At 40.9% G+C, this 19,711-nt stretch overlaps 1 protein-coding gene across 2 annotated transcripts in view; it reads right to left on the bottom strand.

The window, feature by feature from the left end:
* The window catches only part of Chst9 (carbohydrate sulfotransferase 9), a 212,564-nt gene that overhangs the window by 82,876 nt on the left and 109,977 nt on the right, over window positions 1–19,711 (bottom strand). The window lies entirely within an intron of this gene.

Here is a 19,711-nt window from a genome sequence, read left to right on the forward strand (position 1 = left end):
ACCTGAAGCAGAGTCATGATGATGGACAGTGTTTCCCTCTAACTGATGCTATTTTCAGATTCATGTTAGAACCAATATTCCCAAGAGCTTCCTAGAGCTCAATGCATTCAGCTCTGTTCTTGTGGCATATTTAGCTAGTTTTCTGTGAAGAAAAGGAACATGGGAGACATTTAAAATTTCCTTCGTGTGCCTCTCCATAAGTTTACAGATCCTTCAAAATTTCCTCATTTTAAAAGTTTATGTTTTTTAAAAAGTTTGTGTGTGTGTATATGTGTGTGTGTATGAGAGAAAGAGGGAGAGGGAGAGAGAGAGAGAGAGAGAGAGAGAGAGAGAGAGAGAGAGAGAGAGAGAGAGAGAGAGAGAGAGATGAGGCCAGTAGGGGTCATTAGAGCCCCTGAAGCTGGAGTTACAGATGGCCGTGGGACACTTGATATGGGTGTTGGGACCTGAACTTAGCTTCTCTGGAAGAACAGCCTGCATCCTTAACAGCTGAGGCATCTTGCTGAGCACCAACACTCCCATTTTTTACCAAAGGAGCATCAGAGTTTTATCAGGTTGTCTCAGTGTTGGGAAGGGTAGCCTTCGACTCTCTTGGAGGGGATGGTTTTTGCATGATGCTCTCAAGAATACAAGTCTTTGTCCTGGAGCTGCTGACGCAGATGGAAATGTGCTGAATTCCTTGATGGCATCTTGGGTGGAAACATCATAAAGATGGTTAAGTTAGCAGCACATGTCAAATGAGATGCCCATTGATTTTTTTTCCATCTGAAGTTTGGTTTCAAATACTTCATGACTTTCCCTGCTTCCACTTGCTATCCTGCCCTGGTCCCAATCCCTTGCCCTGGTTACCCAGTCTAACGGGAGCCTTGTCAGCATGAAGCTGACAGGACAGGGTCACAATTAGAAAGTACTGGAGTAGGAGAAAGAACATAGGCCGTGCTCTGAGGCGAAGCAGGGCTGAACAAGCTTTATTAAGTTTTCTTATTTATTTGCTCAGGAGCCAATGCTCATAGATAGATCTATGTTTAAGAGAGCTCTACATTTGTGCCTGAGGTTGAGGGACAGTATGCCATATCCACAGGAAACCACCAACTCCAATGACCCCGAGGCAGCCAAGTTCCTCCTTCACCCTCCAGGCATCATACACCAATGGGTCTTGACCAGTGCTTCGGTTAGTGTCCCTGGCACATAAATGTTTATTGCAATTCTGTCCTGTCTGGTCATTCACCTGTCGCTCTTTGATTTCAACTGCAGTGGAGATATCCAGAGCCCCTTCATTTCCTATCCTGGTGACATCTTAGTCTATCACACTGTATCACAGTTCTAATGCTTATTTTGAAAAACCATTTTTCATCTCCAGTTGCAACTTTTTTCTTTCAGCTACTTATCTGTAGTTCCTTCTGTTCTTCCATACAGTCTGAGTTCAAATGACTGGGCTGAGTCTCAGTCTCCCTGGGATCACTCCTATGTTCAGAAGTTGTCTCTGTTCAATCAGTCACGTAAACTGCCAAGAGGGGAAGGAGATGGATCGTCTGGTCAAGTGTTTGCCATGCTTGCATGAGGAGATGAACTCAGGTGCAAAAGGTGGACACAGCTGCCGGCATTTGTTATCCCAGTGCTGAGCAGGTAGAGGCAAGTCAATTCTTAGGGCTTATTGGTCAGCCAGCCCAGCCTATGTGTTAACCTCCAGACCAATGAAGAGCCTTGCTTCAAATCATGAATGGAGGCTGAGAAGTGATGCTTGAGACTGCCTTCTTGCCTCCACATGCATGTATACGTGTTCACACAGACACAGAGCATAGAGCAGTCTAATCCCACTGGGTTGGTCAAGCCAGAGCCAACTGAATCAAGTTACTTAAGCAGCTTTGGTACTGGTAAATAAGGAACAGGTGATTGGGCAAAATTGGCAAGCTTGTTATGACAAAATCAAGCAGGGCCCAGAAGTAGTTAGAGATCATGGGTGCTTTCTGCACATGTGTGTGTACCCCTTACAATACACACTGATTCACCCTAAAGATGGTGTGAACTGAACAAAAGATAACTGTTTATGGATATTTTTCTATTAATTAGGTAGATGTCATGTATTTGACATTTCATAAAAATGGCCTGATGAATAAATGGATGCATGAGTTTTGGGCTATGTGTCACCAGCTGCTCATCTGTATTTGTGTGTTTAGCCTATTTGAGCAAAGCAGCCCCACACAGTGTCCCAGAGGACACAGTTTCTGTCTGTGCACAGGCCAGTTGTCTCTGCTTTGTTCTCCGAAGACTGCCTGTGCACAGCCCCGCTGCACAGCAGGTGACCCGGGAGGACCTGGGTATGGCAGGAAGTCTGCCATTATGACTGCAAAATCTAAATCAGAACAAATCCATCCTTTTTCCTTTTCAAGAAGGAATATAAAAGTTGTACTATGGAAAGAGGAGTCTAGATGTGTTTTTGGCTTTCTAGTAGGAAAATTAATCACGCAAATTCCTTTCATATCCAAATAAAAACTGAACAGAGAGAACGCAGGGGATTGTATCCAGAGCTTGGGAACCGACACAGTTAAGAACTGCCCACTAGGTAAATCCAATAAAACAGCTGCTCTGACCAAGCTGATATAGTAACGGTGATGAAACAACCTACTGCTGTTTGGAGACTAGCTTTACCAATTGCTACAGCTTTTTGCCAAACAGGGCCTGGTCATTTCTGCCAAGTGCTAAAGTACCAATTATCTGCTCCTCAAAATGCACCCCCCATGTTGATATTTTTCTTTGTTAATAAAAGCTTTAAGCAATCTTTGTTCTTTGAACAGACTGAAACTTCCCTGGTTAGTGTGCTTGTCTCAGTTGGCAATGTTAATTTTTGTATTTTCCAAATGAAACATTTCAAATTTGGATTTTTGACACCGTATTTTCATTGCTATACTTGAATCAAAACATGTTTGAAGTAGAACTGAATGCAGAAAGATGAGTGAGATCAAAGTTTGCAGTGACCGCACTGACTGACAAATTCTTGCTCTTTATCCTATCTGTCAAAAGGAAGGATACATATGGACCAGCATCACATGACATTGCCCACTATAGGGAGTCAGCCTGAGGAAGCATGGTTGTGAGACCTGCTTTGTTCTTAAAACAGGTACAGGGGGATGATAGAATGTACTGAGTTCTTGGTCCCTATTTGTGAAGTTTACAGAAATATTGAAGACAAAATTCCCGAGAGAGTGAGAACTAAGGCCACACAGACGAATCAAAGCTGTTTTTCAGGCAGAGTTTTTTCTATCCAAGATGGAAAACTTGTGTAAAGCGAGTCTGGAGTGGCTGCAATGAAGTCAGAGACAGAGAGAGAGAGAGAGAGAGAGAGAGAGAGAGAGAGAGAGAGAGAGAGAGAGAGAGAGAGAGAGAGAGTGGCCACCTGATGATTCAATGCACACTTTTTGCTTTTGACTTACTAAGTATTTGGAAATGTACTACCTGATGGGGGCAGGGGTGAACATGGTCTGCTTAAGAAAACACGGGGAAATTACCCAGTTCATTATGGTTACATCATGAGTGCAGATTAATAGAGTCCAGGGCATGGTGGTCATATTAACTCTATGAACAGAGCACTTAGGTCTAACCTAGAGTGGATGGGAACTTACTGAGTTCTCTGAGGATGCCACATTAAGTCTAAGGAGTTAATCTGAAGTCTGAAGCAAAGTCTGGATGTAGGGAGGGAGGGCTGAGGAGGGGAGAGGAGTTCAAAGATGAAAATCACTTGTGGCCAAGAAGCTCTTCTGATCAAGTTGCTGAGCGGAGCCCAGAGCAACAGAAAGCTGAGTGGGGAGTCCTAGGAGGCATAAGCTGCAGTGGAGATTGAGCAGTAGGGAAATGAAGCACCTGTGGTCATGAGAGGGAATTGTTGCTTTCTTCTAAGGCCAATGGAAGCCTCTGGAATGTTACATGCTGTGGAACAATGCACCAAGATCTGTGACGGTGACAGTCATTCTGGCTAGAGTATGGATAATGAGCTAGAGCAGAGGTCTGGGCAACAGTGAGGAGGCTGGCTGTAGCTAAGGACAAGGAGAGGTCATGGTGGGAGGGGAAGGACAGAAAGGAACAGACACTTTGGAGGCAAAAATGGGTAGACCTTGACAATTCAATGTGTCAACTAGATAATACAAGTTCAGTGTTCATAGCAGGGCTACTAGATAACATGGATGGAGCTGGAGGAGGGGCAGGCTTCTAGGGAATGACTGTAATAGCAGTATGTCAACAGTGAGTTGATAACATGAGCTTCTGAAGACAGTCAATAGGAGTGGATAGGATCTTCTGGAAAAGCATAGGTAAAAAGCAACGTGGTGCTTGGGCTAAGCCAGGGATCTGTTGCGTAAGATTCAGATACATGAAGATAGAATCTCAAAAGCATGGAGAAGGATAACAGGTGGGGATGGGGGAGGAAGGCTTATTTTTCAAGAAGTACAGGATAATGAGGTGAAGACAAGTCATATGGGCAGTCAAGTCTCCTTTCAACTAAAAAAGGTAGATAGCTGAATAGTGTGGGGCAGGGTTAGGACAGAGCCTGGAGTGGACAGGGAATGAGGCAGATGAGAAGAAAGGATGGAGATATTCATGGAGAAGAAAGACAGGTGTGTCTGGAAGGAACACAAGATTCTCGGGGGAGGTCATCTTTAGCTTGTATCTTTCTTTGCTCTCTCTCTCTCTCTCTCTCTCTCTCTCTCCCTCTCTCTCCTTCTCTTTCTCTCCCTTTCCTTTTTTGCTCTTTACCATCTCCCTCTCTTTGTCATCTCTCCCTTTTGTATGTCTGTCTGTTATCATCTATCATCTATCTATCTATCATCTATCTATTATCATCTATCTACATACTCACATGGGAGATGTCTTTCTGTATATATATTTTTTTTATTGGTTAATAAAATAGTTGGGGCTACCAGAGAGGAGAATTCTGGGAGGAGAGTGAGCTGCAAGAGAGACACCATGTAGCTGCTGAGGAAGCAAGGGGTCCAGGCAAACCAAGAGCTCATGAAGATACATAGATGAATAGAAATGGGTTGATAATTAAGAGAGAGCTAGCCAGTAAGAAGCCTAAGCCATCAGCCAAACAGTTTATAATTAATATAAACCTCTGTGTGTTTCTTTGGGGGCTAAACAGCTATGGGGCCAGGTGGAACAAACACTCTGTCTACACGTGTACACCTCTTAATTATCTATTCATCTTTTCTTTCTCTATCATCTATCACTATCTGTTCATCTATCATCTATCTCTGTTGTCTGTATTCATCAACTATCATCCATTCCTTCATCTAACCATTCTTCTATTCTCTATTTATCTCTCGTAGTATTTTGAGCAGCTACTAAAATCAGCCCTTGGAACAGGGGTTGAAGAGTTGAAGACAAAAGATAAAGAGTTGGTAATTAATCAAAGACATGGTGCCCATAGCACAGGATGACAAGTGTCTGGCTATTCAATTTAGAGGGGTTAGGAAATAGTTATTTCAGAGAATTGTCATAGCTACATAAATAATTTCAGAATAACCAAGAGGTCCTTTAAAGAATTTGAAAGGGCAATCAATTAATTAGAAAATGAAATAGACCAGATATACCTCCTAAAGACATCATCCTTCCATTTGTACCCGACCCCTCTTGAACACGCTGTGTTAAATCCAATGAATTCAAATGTAGCTATTGATTTAGTTTGATAGTCTCTGATATATATATCTTTTTGTTTTAAAATGGTGCATTTTGAGTATACATTTTAGTAAAAGAAAACATTAATTGTAAAAATGAAAAGCAAGCAAGGAAGGGAGTAAACAAACAAATGTCCAATGAGTCTCTTGCAGGCGCAAGTTCCAACTGCTCCTTCCGTCCTTAACTTTCTCTCTTGTATCGGTTTCATTTCTGTACTTTTTTGTTCTTTCTTTCTTATCCCTTTAGCATGTAGCACAGTTCTAGGTTCAGAGAGGCATCCCGCAGCACCCTACTGTCTAACTGTGCATGCTGGAGACAGACCACAAGAGTGGGGAGTGAGAGGAAAGAGAAACTTCGTATGTGATTCGTTTTGACTGGCTGGCAGATTCAGAGGTTTTAGGGAACAAACATAAACAGAACAAGAACCTGCCACAAATTCATGTCTCAAGATTTAAGACTCATGCAGAGTCACAACTCTGTGCTGCAGGTGAATTTCTGCAGAATGTCAATGACTTGGAAAAGAAAGGAGCACCGGGTGGAGTGCTCTTGGAGTTTTCTTGCACTCCATGCATAAGAGTAACTTGAACTTAGCCATGTATTTCATGATTTTAATGTTGAAAAGAAACTTAGAGATAGTTTCATTTCCCACAAGCCCAGACCACATTGTACTTTATGGATGACAAATTTGAGTTTGAACCTATAAGCTCATCTGGTGAATTGGTGTCTTGTGAACACAACACCAAACTAATGAAAGAGCAGAGACCTTTGGATTAATGGAACCTGCCAAATCATCATGTGTCTGAGGTTTGGATCTTAGTGCGTTTCCTTCTTTTCAGTTTATAGTTAGACTATTCTATAAAGATAGGTGCAATATCTCCAGGGACTGATAATACATTTCTGACATGTGTGTATTCTATGAGCACATCTCTTTACTCAGTCCTATACTTTGGAGAGTAATGGAGTGGAAAATTAAATCAAATAAGCTTTTATTATCTTGTGGCATTCTTGAAAAAGACACTGTCAAATTCTTTAAGAAATACATCTTCTGAAAAAAAAAACTTCTAGAAAGTTCTGATATGTTATTGAATTTTGGAAAAGCCCTGTTCTCATTTGGTCTGTTTTCCCTGTACCTTGGGTAGCAGCAAATCCATGGTAACATATTTTGGATCAGCTCAGTATACAGACCGTAAGCCTTGGAGGTGAGACCTGAAAACACAGCTTCTAAATTAAACCCACTGAAGAAAATATAAAACTCCCATTGGCTTCAGTTACTTTGCCCTTTTACCTTAGTTTCCTATGGCAGCTTTTATATCTTAAACACTACCGTCTTTTAAGGACTGTGGGGTTTTTTTATTAAAATAATTCCATACTATTCAGTGAATGTTTTTAGATATTTTTATAGCATATCTGGAGATACATTAATTAATCTTCCTCCCTCCTTCCTTTCCTCCCCCCCTCTTGTCTTTCTTTTGTTATTTCTTTAATTTTTCTACAACAGAGTCTCATGTAGCCCCGGCTAACTTCAAACTGGCTCTGCAGCTGGGGATAACCTTGACTCCTGATTCTCCTGTTTCTATTTCTCAAGTGCTTAGATTGTAGGCATGTACACCATGTCTGGCTTTTATTTTCCTTCTTTTCTTTTCCCCTTCATTTTATATAAAGCAAACCTAAGTGAGATTAAAAAAAAGTTAATTGCCAACCACAATCTGGATTTGGTGTTAATTGCTTTCAGCTGTAGGGATTGTAATGATGTCACACCTTTTTTGTCTATAATTCGTTTCCTTATCTCAGCTTCACTCTTTCAGACTGCCTAATGGCATGTAGAATAACAGGCTCATCTCTTGTGATGTTGTGTTATGGGATAGGTTATTATGTTAAAAAATTACATGACTTGAAGTAATTGTATCATAACCAAGAACTATATGGCCGCGGTCACCTGCAACTATGTGATAGGTCACCAGGGTAGAATGGGGCAAGGGCAATGGGAGCAATTTGAGATTCGAAACCCTCCAGGCTCAAATTGTATCTGTAGTTCACAGCTAGACCTCTGAGACTATCTTGTACGAAACCCAAAGGTAAACATACTTGTTACAATGAGTTGATTGCAGATGAGGAAAGGTCCCTGACTCAAGTAGATGATCATGACTCTGCATCTATCACTGACCATTTTGGCATTTGTACTCCTGTCCAATGGGGTCAATAGCTCAGTAGCTGACTGTGAGTGTTCTGACCAGGGCTCTCACAATGTCTTGTGATGCCAGCTACAAAAGCTATGGCCAGGTGGGTTTGCAAAGAGAATAGAGGCAGAAGAATATACTGTGCAGTTCAGTAGCACGTGGGCAGTGGCTGCTGAGTGAAGGGTCTGCTGAAAATCAGGGATACTGGGGTTGGGCCCAGGAGCTTCTGCTTTGTAAGGTGCTCAGGATGTTTTTAAACATTCAGCCAAGGCTGAGCTCTCTAGGTCTAGAGGAAGTCAGGCAAGGAATGAGCCACAAATGCATTTAGGCCTTTGAGTAGCTAGTAACAGGAAGATCTGGGTTGAACAATGCAGTAATAAGGCAAATAAAGTAATGCAAAAATAATACTCATAATAACCACACATGTTTAATTTTAACACTGCACACATATTAACTCCTTACAATGAAGCAGCTCTTAATATACAATCATTTTTATAGAGAAACTAAGGTTTGGGGGGGTTAACAAATTTGCCCAAAGTCATTTGCCTGCAACATGGACTCAGCTTGATACAAGTCTGAAATCCAGGGCTTGCAATACCCAACATAGGAAAGTGATCAAGGTTCAAGTACCATAGCACAAGATGAAAGTTATTAATGACAGGGGAGGAAGCATATGTGAATATGGTCCGTATTTGCTCTTCGTGTGCTATGCAAACTGAAGCAATGAATCTGGAGTTGGGTGGTAATTATGGGTATGGAAGGGCGAGAAATAACACAAAAGGGATGTGTAGTACAGTTTTTTCCTTACCTAGGACAGTTGAAAATCCATAGAACAATTAAATTTCAAATAATTTTGCATTTGATAAATAATGCAGCAAGAACATATATTATTGGGAGCTGAGCATGAATGATAGTAATTAAGAAAGCTTTGTGGATACCTATTTTCAAGTGGCCAAACTTGCGTTTCATCTTGGGGAAAACAGAATGACTACAACTCAGTAGAGGGCATTCACTGGTGCAGAGATAGGACTAGTTTCAAGGAATCCATAGTCAGGAAGTGCACTCTGGGAATGCAGGACTATGTGTGAGAAGCCTGCTGTGAGTGGAGGGAAGGATAGAGCCCAGGATAGGAGTGGCACTGAGAAATCCTTCAAGAAAAGATAGTAGGTGTATACTTTGGTTACCTCTAAATCTGTTCAAGTACGTATTAAACTTGTTAATCTCTTGGAAAAGTTGACAAAAACATCTTTAAATTCATTTATGTTCAAATGAATCTCAAGAGCTATGATTGTGCTATTTCCATACCTAAAATATATGAGTACAGGGAATATTAAATATCCAGATTCCAGAGCTCTGCAGCCAGGCATCACTCACAAGCCTGCGAGAACATTTATGTTTCATTAAAGTCAATGGAGTGTACCACTTCATCTTGGCATGTTCATCATCCAAACATGTCAATTTTAGTTATGCATGCACGTGAGCGTGTGCCCATACACATGTATGGCCATACACATGTGTGCCCACACTCGTGCACACACACACACACACACACACACACACACACAACTAATTTAAAAGTCAAATAAGAAAATTAGTTCTATTCTATGTTATAATTCTATAACGATATCAAGTAGCCAAATTTAGCCTCAGTACGTATGATAACCTGTCAATACATGAGTGAAAACCTTGTAAGGAAGCACAGATCTGGCAGATCTATTTAGACAAATGACTGTTCCCACAGACATCTCAACAGAGATATACTTAGTTCTAGAAAAGAGTCCCTCAAACTACTTTATTATGAAACACCAGGCTTATCTGCAGATTTACACTGTGTGTGTGTGTGTGTGTGTGTGTGTGGTGTGTGTGTGTGTGTGTGTGTGAAGACAGAGAAAGGGGGGTTAATTCCTTATAAAATATTTAAATCCGCTGGGGTTGAATTAAAATATTTTTTGCATGCACATTATGAATACCAGTGGGAACATCCCCTAGTTCACACCTCTTAGTTTTCCCTCTCAGTTGTGTGAGCACCAAGATTATAGCTGTTGTTGTTTCCCTTTGGGCTGCTTCTGTCTTCTTTCTTGGCTTTAGCACATTTGTAACTTGTGCCCCCTTTCATTGCCTCCTTTGGAACGTTTATTTATTAGTGTTGAATGTGGCACTAACAGGGCCTCTCTACATCCCCAACTTACACACCTCTGGTCTATTTGAAGTCACCCCTATAAATTAATTAATCCTGAATATTCCTTTCTGTCTGAGCTACTTTCTAAACTAGGACTTCTTCATTGTCCTTTGTATAGAGCTAAAAAAAAAAAGGAAAAAAAGTTACTACATGGATGGGCTTTCTTGCTAAGGCATTTCTCTCTCTCCCTCTCCCTCCCTCTCTCTCTCTCTCTCTCTCTCTCTCTCTCTCTCTGTGTGTGTGTGTGTGTGTGTGTGTGTGTCTGTCTTTGGCCAGGCAACAACACTGGCTCTTTCCTGAAGCATTCTTCACCTTGTTTTTTATTTTGTTTGTTTGTTTGTTTTTTGAAAAAGCATCTCTCACTGGGCAAGTCTTAAAGTAGACAGGCTGACTAGTGAGTTCCTTAGCCCTTCTAAGGCATGCCTGTAACCATGGTATTTTAAAGCCAGCTGCCTGCCCTGGCACTTTGCTCTCTGCATTTGCTATCCCAGGCATCTGCATTTCTGTGGGTTTCAGCCTACTCAGTATAAAGTGATCACATCTTTTACATTACATTTACATCTTTGGCTGACAGAGATGGTGCTGGGTAGATGTCTGCAGGCCTGCCTTTGGGACCATGCGAGGGAAACATCTATTCTAGAAAAGGAATTCAGGGCGCTGCCTGGCTAGCCTAATGTGGGGGATCAGGAGGGAGCATTGCCTTTGAGTGGTGAATCTAGCATGAGCATTTGTCTTCTCTGAACCTCCCTGGGGGCTTTGACACATTGCTGTCTCACTTGAGGACTTTAGGGAGAGTCACGTTTTGTTGCCTCCTTGCTATGGCTGGAAGCAAAAATGACCTGAAGGGTTTAAGTCTCAGAGAGCGTGATGAGTGTAAATCCATGCTTGAACAGAAAGGAGAACATTGAAAATATGTCAGCCCATCTGGCCATATGGCAGAGCTCTCCACCAGAGTCCTGGTTTCCTAGCTTCCTTTCCACCAACACTCTGTAATTCTTATAGACTCTGACTCTTTTGTGAGAATCCTTTCTTTTTCTCTAGACTATGTTTCTTGCCTTATTTGGATGATGTAGGAACTGAAGGGTGTATATAAGATTGGGTGGCCCTCCCATTGGTTTTTCTAAGTCATAGGCATCATTTTAAGAGTTGACATTGATACAATCTTCCTACTCATGACTGCTTCCAGATATCTTGTACCTGCATTTTGTGTTCCTCATACGGATTTTGTTCAGTACCCTCCTCTCTGCCTCTCCCTTCAATGCACCTTCTAGCCTGAAGATCCCTTTTAATGAAAACCAACAATTGATCATGCCCATCCCAGGTAATGGGTCACCAGTCACCACTCCTAAACATCTGCCTCCTTTTGGGGACTCTGAGTAGTGTAAATAAACACCCTTTCTATAACCATAAACTTTTCATGTTACTTTGGTAAGAAATGGGGCTTTTCATTGGCCAGGAACCTGCCAAGTCTTAACTACTTAAGGACCTGCCATTGTTGCTCTTGTATACTGTTCTTCACCTGATACATGGCTGGGTCCCTCTTAGTCTCAATCTGTGACTATCTGCCATATGCTTAGGCAGCCTTCTCACAAACATGTACTCATAGCTATCTCTACAACATCATAGGACATCCCAAAAGAGCACCAAATATAATCAGGGACAATGCCTCTGTTACTTGACCATCTCTCCCCTCAATAAGCCATTCAAGGCTACATACCTGTCCATTTGCTGACTTTATCCGAGACTATTTACCAACAGTAATGAACATAATAAATACTATTAGAGATTTTCTGTGCTCCAGTGATGTGAGAGTTTTATATTCATAAAGCTGACAAAGGTCTTTATCTTTATACATGTACAGGTAGATGAATATATATGTATATATATATGTATATATGTATAAATGTATGTGTGTGTGCATATTTGATATATATATATATATATATATGTATATATATATATATATATATTAGAACTTACATTTAAGTCGACCTATGTATTAAACAATACTGTTAGGACACTAGTACTTTGCTGTCATTATCTTTCTGCAAAAATGAGGCTAAATTATAAATCAAAATGAAGTGTCTGTCTCCCTGGAACTGCAGGTGCTGCTCAATTACAGCTTACAATACTATAAAAATTCTCATGATATGGAGATCATTGTCTAAAGTCATTATCCTACATAGGACATTCCAACCTGATCCTGACCTTTCCTAATTCATCAAGTCTGCTTCTTAGAACATCTGAGTTTCTATGGCTTCCTTTCATTTCTTATTGGAAGGACAACAGCTCAGGAAGAGGTTGTAAATTAAGAATGATTGCTTGTTTCTGTGTTATTTGTTTCAGGCATCTGCATGCCTCTTCACCTGCCTGCAAATTATCATAATTTTATCCATGATTTTAGTAGTCACCATGACTACATCTTAAGCAATAGAATAGCATCATGACCTTGAGTAGAAGGTCTTTCTTTCTTTTTGTTCCCCCCACAGGTGAGCATGTTTCTGTGTGGGAAAGTACATGTGTATGGTGTGTACACACACATGTGGAGGACAGAGGTCAACCTCGACTGTTGTTCTCCAGGAGTCCTCCACCTTGTTTGTTTAGACAGATTCTCTCAGTGGGACCAGCAGCTCACAGAATAAACTATGTTGAATGCCTAGTGAGTCCTAGGACCCATCTGTCTCTGCCTCCCCAACATTTGGGTTACAAGCCCTTGTCACCACACCAAACTTTTTAATATGAATGTTGTATGTTACACTCAGGTCCTCATGCATGCAAAGCTGTCACCCCAGCCCTATTAAAGATTCTTTTATCATAATTTTTTCTTTTTGCTGTGCTTAGAATCAAATGCATATCCTCTAACCTGCTAGGCAAGCATTCTACCACTTAGATGCATGCCCATCCCAAACATGTCTTTGGACATTAAAAAGCATTAACCATAAAAAATAAACATTTATTGTTACTATAAAAATCTTCATTTCTTGTTATCAAAGAACATTTAAATAAGCCATTAACTGAAAATACTCAATGATACACACATTTGACTATGGACTTATAGTGAGAATATAATATAATATAACCAATAGTAGACAAGTAATTTTTCTTTACTGTTTAAAACGATTTGACATTTTATTTATGCATATGTTTGTCATTTGTGTACATAACTGTGAGTTCCTGTGGAGACCAGAAGAGAGTGTTGGATGCTTTAGAGCTGGAAGTACAGGTGTTTGTGAGCTGCCTCGTGCAGGTGCTGGGAACTGACCTCAGGTCCTCTGGAGGAACAGGTAGCACTCTTAACTGCTTAGTCACCTCTCCAGCCCCCTAGTTTTAATTTTCAAGAAATATGGGGAAAATCACATTACACTAGAAAAGATACACAAATGGGCGATAAGCATACAAGATAAGCAATATCATTAGGCAGCAGAGAGATGCAAACTAAAACTGCAAGAAGTACCACCATCTCCTGTCTATTCCTGCTGTGAACTTGGATGCCTGGAAGCTTTAAGACTGTTAGGGAGTTTTCAGGTGGTTTACTGTACAGTTGACCCCTAACCCTCTTATCTAATTGTCCTGTCCCTGTTTATCCAGCATAAGTGAGTCCATGTCCACAATGAGACTTCACCAGGAACATTGGCATGGTCTTCACTATCAAAGCAGTCCCATGCTACAAACAAAAAGAATGAGGCAATTGCTAGACAGCTTGTAATCAAAAATATGTAACATTTTACAGAAGAGAAACAAACTACTGATATGTGTAGTCATTTAAAAATATTATGCTATGTGAAAAAAATGTTCTAAGTGTGTGAATGGTTTCATTTACAGTAAATCCAAAAAGAGACCAAAATAAACTGGAGGTCTAGAAAAAGAGAACAGTTGGCTGAATATGATTGCTCAGGTCTGTAATCTTATCACTTGATTAGCTGAGGCAGAAGGGTTGGGAGTTCAAGGACAGCCTAGGCTGCATAGCAAAACTGTCTCAAAAATGCTGGCAAGAAAGGATGTTCAGGATGTACATGGTGGGCATAGGGGCAGGGGCTGATTGCATAGGGGAAGAAAACATCCGGAGTCTAAGATTCACACTGGCTATTACAGATGTCTAGACAAATTTCAACAATGCATTAGAGTGAACACCAGATAGAGATTTGGGCATTTTGTTGGTTGCAAATTAAGATATGCTGCTACATAAACAAAAATGTTATCACTAAACACTATTTAGAATGTTTTCCTATTTTATAGGCATAAGAATATTATAAAATTCTTTTATAGTGTTTCATAAGTTTTTACCTTCCTGGTTTTCAAAGCATGTTGGCAACTTTACTGTACCTTGTTTTATTAGACTAAAGCACACTAATTATGAACTTCAAATACACAAAAATAAAAACAGAAAATAATAAAAACAACAACAAAAATTCCACAAACAAGCAAATGAACCACCATCATCACCAACAAAAATCGTCTTGGACTGAATGAAGATTAAAATTTTAAAGATGAATGTCATTGCTACTTCAGACCAGTAAGGGGAGCAGTTACACTTTGAGAAGAATTCTATCTCTGCCATCGAATTACTTTTACAGGGTTCTTTAATGAGAGGTGGAGAATGGACTTCTGGGTGTCATCGAAATGGAAATGACAGGTCATTTGAATGCAAGAGATAAATACTGAGAACATTGACCCTCTAGATTCTTTCTAACCTCAAGGAGAAAGAGAAAAACACTTGCGGATGAGCTTCTTGTATAATATGTTCCTGTGATTCAGTCACCAGGAAGATATTAAGGAGAATAGCCAAATTAACTGTGGGGTGCTACATTTTCTTGGTTAATTATTTCCACACAAGAATAGCACTGCACAATCGCTTCCCTTACCAGAGAATTTAGACTGCAGAGTTTACTGTGGACATGGGGACGCCTGCATCCATCTGTGGGAATTCAGAAGCCTGTTGAATTCCCACAGTTGCAAGGCAGTAGGAGTCAGGGAAAGAACTTGCACCCTTGCAGCAAACATAATCGGGTCTCCTTTGGATCAACAGGCTGTGAATCTTAGTGTTAAACTGCATATCTTTAAAGTGGGCTATCATTTCATCAGTTCTTATAAGATCTATAGGGTTTAGTCCTCACATAAACTCAGGAAGTCCATAGAAAACTCTTTACCTAGCCTTCCCTACCAGTTTTGGTTATTCTGGATTTACAGAGAAGAATGCTCCCCTGGCAACAGGAAGCCAGTTTGTGGAAGGAAACACAGAGTGTCAGCAATGCTTGGATAATAATTAACTACTCTCTTTGTACCCTGACTTTGACTTCAACACCAAAGCTATTTGCCCATGGCTAAGCCCCTGTTCTGTAACCCACAATGTTTGCCAGTGCCAGACGGGCTTCACTCTCTTTGGACACAACAACCATAAGGACACTGAATACAGAAAACAAGTCCCTTCCAGGAAGTATGCCCAAGAGAGATCAAGAAAAGACCTAATGAATGCAAAGCTATGGAGTGCACTGGGAATTTACCCACAGAAGCCGATGGGTTGCAAATCGTATTCACTTCAACAACTTTCATTCAAATCAACCTTCCACTTCAAGAGTGGAATCTGCTGCCAATCAGTAAAATGGTATTATGTGTATACAGGAGTCCTTTCACTAGCTGCAAGGTTTTCTTCATGAAACCCCAAAGGAAAATTTCTAGTTCAATAATTCCTATCTCCCCTGTAAGTATGGGACCAGAAAACCCAAGCTTTACACTCTGTCTCTGTCTTGTACATCTTATCAGAACCTGAAATCGGAGATTCTATGGAATACAGAGCCAGGGATACCTCAGTGGATAGCAACATGTACAAGATCCTGGATTCAGTCTTCAGCAACGGGTCTAATGGTGTGGACCTACCTATAATCCCAGCACTTGTGTGGGGTGAGAGGGAGGATCAGAAGTGAAGACCATCATCAGCTATGCATTGAGTCTGAAGTCAGCCTGGGCTTAGAGACTCTGTCTCAAAAACTAAAAGAACAACCTAAAGGATTGGGCCTGGTTGTTGGCCATTGTTTGGCCACCTAGCACAGGATCTTGAAAGAGAAATAAGAAAACCATGTAAATGAAGTACTACCACCTAGTCTTAATTTTGAGTGTACCCCTCACTGAATTTTTTTTCCAACTGTGTGGGGAAGAATAAACAAATAAATATCTCAAAGCTTAGCAAGAATCTGAAAAATACATAAGGGATATGAATCAAAGTATAGAAAAAATATACTAAGAACCTAGAAATTAAACCCCAGATTAAGGCAGACTTGTTAAGGCCAGTAGACATAGAACGAATAGGTGTTGGCTGCGGAGAGAAGTGGTTGATTTCTTTGACAGATCTGAAATATGATGGTGACCAGCCAGGCAAGAATGAAATGGTAGTTGCAGAACACACCAGGGTAAAGGGTAAAGTGCCAGGAGCTAAACACACATCTAAGAAAGGACAGAAGTGTGTGTGTGTGTGTGTGTGTGTGTGTGTGTGTGTGTGTGTGTGTGTTTATTATGGAGACAGGGTACATCTTTAAAACCATGTTAGAAGAAGCATCCCAGAATGCTCCCCACATTGGGCAATATAGGTGTGTTTGCACTTTTGTAAGGCTCCCTTACATATAAGGTGGTTCTCCTATGTGGGAGAGAATACTCAGATGTCCTGGTGCAAGAACTGGGGTGGAGGGTGGGGGCTCAGCACAGCTGGTGGAAAGGAATGTACAGGAAGAAGGCAAGGAGCTTGGAGGTGAACAGCATGTGATTCATGTGGGGGCAGATGATAGAGAAGTTAACTTGAGGACTAAGCAGAGAGAGCACAATGTTCTTGTGTCCCGGACTCCTATTAGTCTCTGGAGTTGTCCTCTCACAGAAACCTAGGGTTTCCTTCTGAACTGGCAGGCTGTCCTAATGTTTCTCTACTTTTCGTAGAAGACCCTTGTATTCATTATTCTCTAAAGTCTTGAGTAGTCGCTAGCACCTTGCAGTCATCAGTAATGCATAATCGCTCAATGAGTGAGTCAACCGTGTTCCCACATGAGGGATATGTCTTCCATTAATTAAAATGGGAGTCAATAATGTGCAAAATCTAGCCTATATTTTCTTTATTACTGCCATTTGGCAAATTGAGAGTAAGAGCTCTTGCAATTTAAATCTCCCTCTGAGGAAAGTTTAGCAACTGTCAAGATAGATCTTGGCAGCTCTCTGTTGGGTCCCCAAGGCTCAGTAAGTATTTGAAGAGGACATAGGCTTTTCTCCTAGTGGCAGGTGAAATAACCTGTGTCCACACATGGGAAGACAATGTCCTGTCTATTATAACCAGGTATATCTATACTGAGACTTAAAATTGGTGCTTGATGAGGCTCAGTATCAGGCAATCTGAATTCCTTTGTTATTCAGGAATAGGGGGCAGGGAGAGGCTGCAGAATGGTCTTGTTGGCTTTTCTGCCTGGGAAAAACTGAGCATCAAGTGGACCGTGAGGCTGAGGTAGGGGTTGTGGGTCACATATAGGTAGAGAGAATTAGGAGTCAGAGGGCTGTTGTAGGTCATTGTTCTATGAACAGTAGCCTTCTGGAGTTGAGCTGACCTGTGAGAACATATGACCCTGGGGATAGCTGCTAATGACCTTCAGCTAACCCACACATTTCTGTAATACTGCCAGGAACCTTGGGGATCCCAGGCTATGATTCTGAAGAGGAAAGATACTTTTTATTTAAGCCAGGGTTGAGGATGAAGTCCAAAGTCTTGAGTCTAAGGGCTTCACATCTCTGGGTCCTGCACTGACCTGCGTTTCTAAGTGTGCCCTCAGCAGCACCGGTGGCTAGCCACTTGGTTCATCAAGCTCAGATGATGAAACCATGTGTTTTAGTTGCTCCAGAATCCAGGGATATGACTGTCATCGTTGCAATTTCATCTTTTTAGGACCAGCTAGCCTTGCTACCTTTGAAAAGTTATACATATTCTCTTGCTTTTATTCTCCATGGTGATGACCCCTGACTCTTCAGAAACAAACTTGTATTTACAGAGGATAATAATGCGCCAGTGCCTATCTCCAACACACCCTTGTCTGTGTATGTCCAGTACATGGCTGATCTTCTACAACCTCAGGAGCACATTCTTTCTCCTGCTTTATCAAAAAGGTGCAAAAGGGAGACCATGCTGAAACCCTCTGGGGACTGTATCCAGTTGCTTCTTGGAATAACATCTTAATTTATGCAGTTTCCACACAATGACAAATTCCCCCAGACTATGAATCTGCTGTTGTCTTTGCCTCCATTTTACACACTCTGACCTACCTGCCCATGTTAGATGGTGCATAGGTATCTGACTTGGTTTTCGAATATTTGTCTTTCTACATGCTGCCCTGTGCTTGCCTCCATGAGATCATAGTAAGAGCAAATCTCTCAAACACAATTACTGGACATGTCAGATTTCCTTACATCCACCACCGTATATATCTTCTTCTAATTCTTCCTTTCTCTCAGTTCAGGGGAAAGCCGGTTCTGTTACGTGTGTCTGAAGGTGCTCTCTGTTATTTCTAGGTGCTGTTCTTTATTCCTACATTTTATTTCAGTTATCCTCAGGCAGCCCTCAATTCTGCCTGCACTCTGGATGTTTTGGACACTTGGTGAGAATCTCTGCCACACTTGTCTCTTTCTGTGTACATCATCCCCATGCACACATCTTCCAAGCCACAGCTCCTCCGCAGTGACACCCATTTCTGGAATTATGTGTGTACTTTTTTATCTCAATGTTCCAGCTTGTACTAATGGGAGGACTCCCATTTTCATTACTTTAGAAATTCTATTCATCCTCAGTTGATCCCTTTCACTCAAATATCATAGCACTAGGAATATTTCCCACCTCTTCTAATTATTTGCTATATCTCTCAGTATTTCGTTTATTGGACAACACATCACTCACCACATGAGAAAGCTTTGTCAGTCTCTCAGTTTATAATCTGCCCACACAATGAACACATGGGGGTTTCACTTATCACCAAAGCCCTTCTGCAACAAGCATGGCCAATGGCTTTCATTGAATGACTAAAAGAGCAAATGGTAATATAGTTCCTGCTCTGAGTTTTCAACAGGTCTCAAGGAATAATAATCTTATTTCTTAATCTTTAATATTTTCTTGGAATTTGTTTTGCTTGCCTTGTGAAAAATATTGAGCTTCAGATTAAAAAAAAATACTTGCTCTATGGTATCATCAAAATGGTAAAAGCATATAATTTTTCTTATATAAGTACATATAGTATCTTATTCTGAATAATAATATCAATGCTGTGGAAATGCATCAAAATGAAGATTTATACATGTTAGTTTTTTTTTTTTAATAGGACTTGATCCTTTTTTGTGAAAGGATCCTGAGGCATGGTGGCTCATACCTGAAATCTCAACACAGAGGGGCCTGGGCAGGAATACTTCTGTGAGCATGAGGTCTTTCAGAGCTATATTGTGTGTTCTGAGCCAGCTAGGACACCTAGTGGAGTTTATCATAGGAAGTAAGGGAGCGTATGTTCATACATCCCACAAGAGTAAATTTCAGACGACCAAAATAATAGGCTTGAAGCTGGAGGAAAGGGAGGGAAGTGTGCTTTCTGAGAGTCAAGATTTATTGAAAGCAATGTAACTTCATTACTTTCAGTACGATGATAAGCCAATAAAGTCTAAGGACACATTTACTTAATGAGAT

Source organism: Phodopus roborovskii, unplaced genomic scaffold (genome assembly GCF_943737965.1).
Source record: "Phodopus roborovskii unplaced genomic scaffold, PHOROB, whole genome shotgun sequence".
Classification (NCBI taxonomy): Eukaryota; Metazoa; Chordata; class Mammalia; order Rodentia; family Cricetidae; genus Phodopus; species Phodopus roborovskii.